The sequence below is a fragment of the Octopus bimaculoides genome, chromosome 11 (assembly GCF_001194135.2).
Source record: "Octopus bimaculoides isolate UCB-OBI-ISO-001 chromosome 11, ASM119413v2, whole genome shotgun sequence".
NCBI lineage: Eukaryota > Metazoa > Mollusca > Cephalopoda > Octopoda > Octopodidae > Octopus > Octopus bimaculoides.
Window position 1 is genome coordinate 3,463,600 of NC_068991.1, and position 6,798 is coordinate 3,470,397.

Consider the following 6,798-nt stretch of genomic DNA (forward strand, 5'->3'; position numbering starts at 1 on the left):
TAATAATAATAATAATAATAATAATAATAATAATAATAATAATAATAATAATAATAATAACAACAACATCGAAAAACACCTTAGGAATGAGAACCCAGGTTCGAAATTTCGCCAAGACACCTGATGAAGGCTGGAAGGTTTATCAGCCGAAGCGTTGTGTTAACATCAAACAAGATGAGGACAAATATCCGTCAAATGTAAATAATGTAAATAATTCCTCATCTCTTAAATATAGAACTGTACAACTTTAATTTTTATGCTCTCCAACGTCGCCGACAGTTCCCCAGTACATCAAGCTGGAGCTGAGAAAAGAAAGGAAACATTAAAAAAAAAACCCCATCAAATTTATCGCGAACACCCTGTATATATACACACGCATATACACAAGGCGCATACTCACACACACAACCACTCCCACCCCTCCAAAATTTCTAATCAACCGTCTTACTTCCATGTAATCTTTAATTAACATTCAAGTGGTCAACACATCCTACCTATGTCCACTGCTGTTGCTGCTGTTGTTGTACTGGTCAGTATCAGATCAGATTAGTTTCGAGACAGGACATAATCTAATCCACTCGTCTTAAAACCTGTTTCAGCAGGGTCGGAGCCTTTCTCCTTATCTTTGTTTTCCTTTCATCTGCTATTGTTGTTGTTGTTGTTGTTGTTGTTGTTGTTGTTGTTATGTGATGTTGTTTTTTGTCTGCGTTTGTTGTTATCTTGTTCGTTTTTATAAAATTCAATCGTCTCAAAACATATACGATTTCAATTAACAACCCGTCGTGTTATTTTTGGAGTGAGTGATATGTGTGTGTGTGTGTGTGTGTGTGTGTGTGCTTTTCAGGGTAAACATTTGTGTGCTGCGGTTTGCTACAATACACCTTCTCTAAAAGCTGACCTCAATGTCTCATCAGGGGGTAAAGAAGCCGTGTAAGTGTTTCGGCCCCTCTTGCTGTAACACCAGAGCTGCTAAGGGCCACTTACATATGTAGGTGACAAAACTTCCTCACAACAGGCCGAGCTTTGTTGTGCCAGGGGTTGCGAATCTCAAGGCAGCGGCGAGCTAGCAGAAGAGTTAGCACACCGGGCGAAATGCTTAGCGATATTTTGTCCGTCTTTACGTTCTGAGTTCAAATTTCCCCGAGGTCGACTTTGCCTTTCATCCTTTCGGGGTCGATAAATTAAGAAACAGTTGCGCACTGGGGTCGATTTAATCGACTGGCCCCACCCCCAAAATTTCAGGCCTTGTGTCTAGAGTACAAAAGATGTTGCGAATCTGGGCCAGGATGTTTCTACCGTCCTCATGCAGTACCACTCCTCTTCTCCCATGAGCCAGATGTAATGGTTTGCTTTCCCAGCGACTTCTTGCAAATTTCTGGTATCGCAATTTCTCTCCTTCGCAACTAGTCCAAGATTCCTGCGCATCGAGTTAACCCAGATTCCAACAAATCCTCTGACACATGTCTCTACAGGGAGGTATACTGATTTCAAATTTTGGCACAAGGCCAACAGGTTTGAGGAAGGGGCTAAGTCGATTACATCGATCCCAGTGCGTAACTGGTACTTATTTTATCGAGCCTAAAAGGATGAAAAGCAAAGTCGACTTCGGTGGAGATTGATCTCGGTACGTGCCGCTATGCATTCTGCCCGGCGTGCTAACGATTCTACCAGCTCGCCGCCTTTACGGCAAGATACATTGCGTCGCATTCAATGTTTCCTCAGAGTTTAACCAATTCATTGTATTTTCCGGTTTCTTCGATGTTCGCATCCCAGGGAACCCTCAGCTCTACCATCTCTTACTGCTTCCCTTTCTTTGCTCTTTATTACTAGATCAGATGTTAGTGTTGCTGTCGCAGTCTGTTGTTCAACTCTGTTCCTGTTCTTCTACGTGTTGCAGTTGTTGTTGTTGCGGCTGAAGGCGATGTTGTTGTCATGATCATTGTCGTTGGCATAGTAACAGTTCTATTTGCTGTTTAACTGCGGGTTGACCCAAACGGAGCCGACGCCTGCATTCCATAAAGCATTCCAGCCGTCACCACTCATTCTGTTTAATGCAAATTCTAATTCATCCGACTAACAATTCTTCAAGGTGGTGCCCCAGCATGGCCACAGTCTAATGACTGAAACTAGTTAAAAGAATTTTTAAAAATCTGTATATTCACTCAAGAATATGTCTGAAAAAAAAAAGAAAAAAAAGGGTGTATATCACCAGCAGCAGCGGCAGCGGCAGCGGCAGCGGCGGCGGCAGCGGCGGCAGCAGCAACGGCAGCAACGGCAGCAGCAGCAATAGCTTTGAGCTGATCAAGACAATAACATTCCTGAGGTGAATTTATTAAAGATTACGTTTGGTTAAGGAGGAGACACATATTGTGGTCGTTCCACTTGTCAACACCGCTTCATTGGGGGTTGCCGTGGTGGGAGAGGGTGTGTGTGGGGGGTGGGGTCAACATCCACCAGTCACCATTTAGTCAAATGTGTACAGTACCAGGCTGGGATAAATGTATGTATGTATGTATGTATGTATGTATGCACGTATGTATGGATGTATGTATGTATGGATATATGCATGTATGTATGTATGTATGTATATTCATACATGTACATATATATATATATATAGAGAGAGAGAGAGAGAAAGAGAAGAGAGAAGAGAGACATATAGATAGAGAGACAAAGATAGATAGATAGATAGATAGATAGATATACACAGTCATACACATATATATACGTATAAATATATCTACATATATATTTATATATATACATACATACATAATGTATGTATGTATATATATATATATATATATATATATATATATATATATATATATATATATAGATGGGCATTAACACACATGTATATGTGCATACATATATATATGTGTGTGTGTGCGTGCGTGTGCGGGCGCGTTAGCATTGTGGCGAATGAGTTCGAGTGGAGTTGGAGCGGGGTTGAGATTCGGGGCTATGAAAGGCAGACTGGGACTAACAGTACACCTGTAGACCTCGTCTGGTCACTTTGTGTGTCTGATCCGTCGATTTGGTCTATGGTCAACAGGTACCAACTAGTATTGGGTGTCACAAGACTAAACAACGACTGACTAACCACCCCTAACACACCAAACAAACAAAACGACAAACAGACAGATCCGGGCCTTTAAATGAAATAAATATAGTCTTAGATTTGAGCCAATAATTGGAACGGATTCAATCCATGTCTGTTCGGCAACCTTTGTCTGCAGCTTTTGTCTTTAGGTCAGAAATGTTTAATTGTTGTTAATAATATTCTTTATGTCTGTCTCTGTATTGTCCTCCCATCCTTCGCCCTTGTGGCAAATAAATGAAATCATAATCATCATCATCATCATCATCATCATCCTCATCATCATCATCATCGTCGTTGTTGTTGAGTGAGAGAGCAGTGCATGCCATCAAAGTGATACAGGGGTACAAATATACAAAGCCCAGTCTACCATAATGATCTTATACCAAGATAAACAGCGCATGACCTTGCAGGTGGGGGTCCAGTTAGAATTTTCTTCAGGTCGAGATAGCCCACCCCGTTCAAAAGGTCCCCGAATAAGGGTTGTTTGAGGATGATGAACGAAACACTCCCCAGTTTCCCTTAAATTACATCCCTACCGTCTAAGTAATTGCTTAACGTGGTTATAGATATACCAAGTACGAAAGGAAAAGATAAATTAAAGATGGCTGGTCACAGACGGAACGCATATGGTTTTTAGTTTGCGCCATCGTGACTGACTCGCAGCTAAACACCATGTACGCCCGTCCACGACACAAGTTTATTCTCACGCATCAACCTGTTCAAATAACTACAGACAGCAAGAGCTGTCTGGACTTAAACAAAAGAGTTGTGTCATTTCGTTAGCAAACCAGCTTGAATTCTGTAAATGGGGGTGGGGCCCAAGAAAAAGATTCATATATGTACATAAAAGCCTAGAAATGCTGGGGCTATCCCCCTCCCCAAAGAACATGGCACACTGATTCGCGTTCTCTAAATACAATCGAAAGAAAAGAATAACTTGAAAATTTGTGAAACATAGGCGCAGGAGTGGCTGTGTGGTAATTAGCTTGCTTACCAACCACATGGTTCCGGGTTCAGTCCCATTGCGTGGCACCTTGGGCAAGTGTTTTCTACTATAGCCTCGAGCCGACCAAAGCCTTGTGAGTGGATTTGGTAGGCAGAAACTGAAAGAAGCCCGTCGTATATATGTATATGTATACATATTATGTGTGTGTGTGTGTGTGTGTTTGTCCCCCCAACATCACTTGACAACCGATGCTGGTGTGTTTACGTCCCCGAAACTTAGCGGTTCGGCAAAAGAGACCGATAGAATAAGTACTAGGCTTATAAAGAATAATTCCTGGGGTCGATGTGCTCGACTAAAGGCGGTGCTCCAGCATGGCTGCAGTCAAATGATTGAAACAAGTAAAAGAGTAAAGAGAAACATTCCAAGATTTATTCATTTGAGGTTCCTGGGCTGAGCACGTATACACAAAACTCAATGTGTATATTGAATGCACACACACACCAAGAACAATGAAGCACACACTCAGGTACTTTCAAAGTGACTTATGAGTGCAGCTTATTACCCCCACACATATACACACACCAACCAAGTCAGATAACCACAAACACCAAAATTCGTCTTGAATTTAACAAAAACAAAAAAGCCCTTCTCCTTTTGTTAGTGACAGTGACAGGTTTAATTTCTGCAAAGGTTAAAAGAAAAATGAGAAAAAGTTCCGAAAAAAAAAAAGACTTATAGGCAAGCTCTCCTATTTCGCTCTAGCAATGCCTCTTTCTTTACGCTTGAATGTTAAATCTTAAATCAAAAAGTCATCCATTGCCTGTTATATTACTTTATGTAAATAAACCAAAATATAACTGCTTCGACTTAATAACCACATCGTAAATTTATTGCCTTGAAAATACAAACACACTTCTACAAATATCCGCGAGGGTGAACCAACACAATAAGCATTATTTCGATCCGCAACCAAAAATAGCGGTCGTCGTTCTGATTGGCTGAACGTGTGGTCACGTGGTATAATAACTTGGCTGAATTAAGCGAAGTTTTTGGCGCCACGTATTTTGCCCTCATCATTTTAACATTCCTCAGAAGCAACGAAAGCGGTCTCTCTGTCTTCTTTCTCCTCATCTTCCTTTCTTCTCCTTGCTTCTTTAAATATTTTCGCCTTCCATTATCGTTCTTCCTCGCATTTCTTTTCTTTCTTTTCCGTAACACGCATCTTTCTATCTCCCCTGTTTCTTGGCATCGTGTTCGATTTATCGATCTAATCCATAACACCAACAATATCAATAACGAACAAGCCAAACGCGTTAGCCTCAACGTGGTTCCTCGACTTGCTAGAAATAGCGACTCGGATTTTCCTCGTGTCAAGTCCTACAGTCTTAAAATAAGTAACGGATACATCAAGAATGTAGTTCTACATATTTGTGAAACAAAACCAAAAACAAAAAAATACAGGATGTAGAGGGACAAAAGAACTACAAACCACTGAGGAAAAGAACTATAAACACTGCTCGACCTGCTAGAAATAGCAACCAAATCGTCGACTAATTCCGTCTTAAATTAGATATCCCTAAAACGAAAGATCGCCGTTTATTCGACCAGGGCTGAATAGGAGGGTTGTTGTTTAAACGACAAATATAGAAGTGACAAAACATCCACCGCCGCCGCTGCCGCCTCTGCTAGAGTCCCGCCAGTATCTGAAATAGTAGTAGCAGCCATAGAAGTATTGTTTAGTTAGGTTTCCAAGGGCAACTGTCCTAGGTTACAGTGAGTACAGATCTGTTGTCGCACAAACACATAGACTGACGTACACATATAACAACACATTCACGTACATATCTATCTTATATACGTAGGAGTCTGCATATAAATAGAGATAGATATATATATATATATATATATATACACAATACACTGTATACATACGTTTTGTTAAGTAAGCATTTAATAGATTATTGCTACAGTATCAGTGCGTGTGTGGTATGAATGATATATCTATACGAATACACACACAATATATATATTTCCTGCGGTATGTATACGTTCGCATCGTAAAGATATATACTTTTGTGCGTGGATGAGTTCTTTCTTCATCTGTCTGTGTGTGTGTGTGTGTGTGTGTGCCTGAACTTTAATGTGTTTCGTACAGAAATAAGTGTGTGTGTGTTAGTGCACAAATGATTTTTCCACAGTGAACCTGTTGCGTTGTGGTCTGGACTCGGTGCGTATGTACCTCTATGTAGCTACGAATTACTTTTGAATGTACTTGTGTGTGTGTATGTGTGTGTGTGCTGTCTTTCTGGGTGTGTATGTAATTACAGGCGCGTGTGTATGTGAACTTCTAATTCTAAATTCTGCACGCATCTGTTTGTAGCTGTGTGTGTGTGTGTATTACCTCTTCGGCCTGGGCCCACACACACACACACCTCTATAATGTACATGTACATTTCTGTATAACTGCAAAATTCTTTATGTATTTCTATGTGAATCGCATTTTATGAGCGTGTGTATGTGTGTGTTATATCAAAAATGGGGAAGGCCGGTTTATGGGATCACCTTAGGTTTCCCGTCCATAAAGGGGCTAGCTTTATGGCGTATTGTCAGACCCCAAAACCGGCCTTTTCCATCTCTGATATATACTGTTCTACATCTTAGAGTTTGCTTCTTCTCCTGGTTTATGTTTTCTACAAACGATATAAATATACATGCATATATATACATACATATACATATATATATA

At 40.5% G+C, this 6,798-nt stretch overlaps 1 protein-coding gene across 1 annotated transcript in view; it reads left to right on the top strand.

The window, feature by feature from the left end:
- Positions 1-5,854: 5,854 nt before the first annotated feature.
- The window catches only part of LOC106872105 (echinoderm microtubule-associated protein-like 6), a 39,226-nt gene continuing 38,282 nt past the window's right edge, over positions 5,855-6,798 (top strand). The window contains exon 1 of the mRNA XM_014918966.2: positions 5,855-5,994. The gene's annotated coding sequence lies outside the window, so the exon portion shown is untranslated. The remainder of the gene's footprint in view (positions 5,995-6,798) is intronic.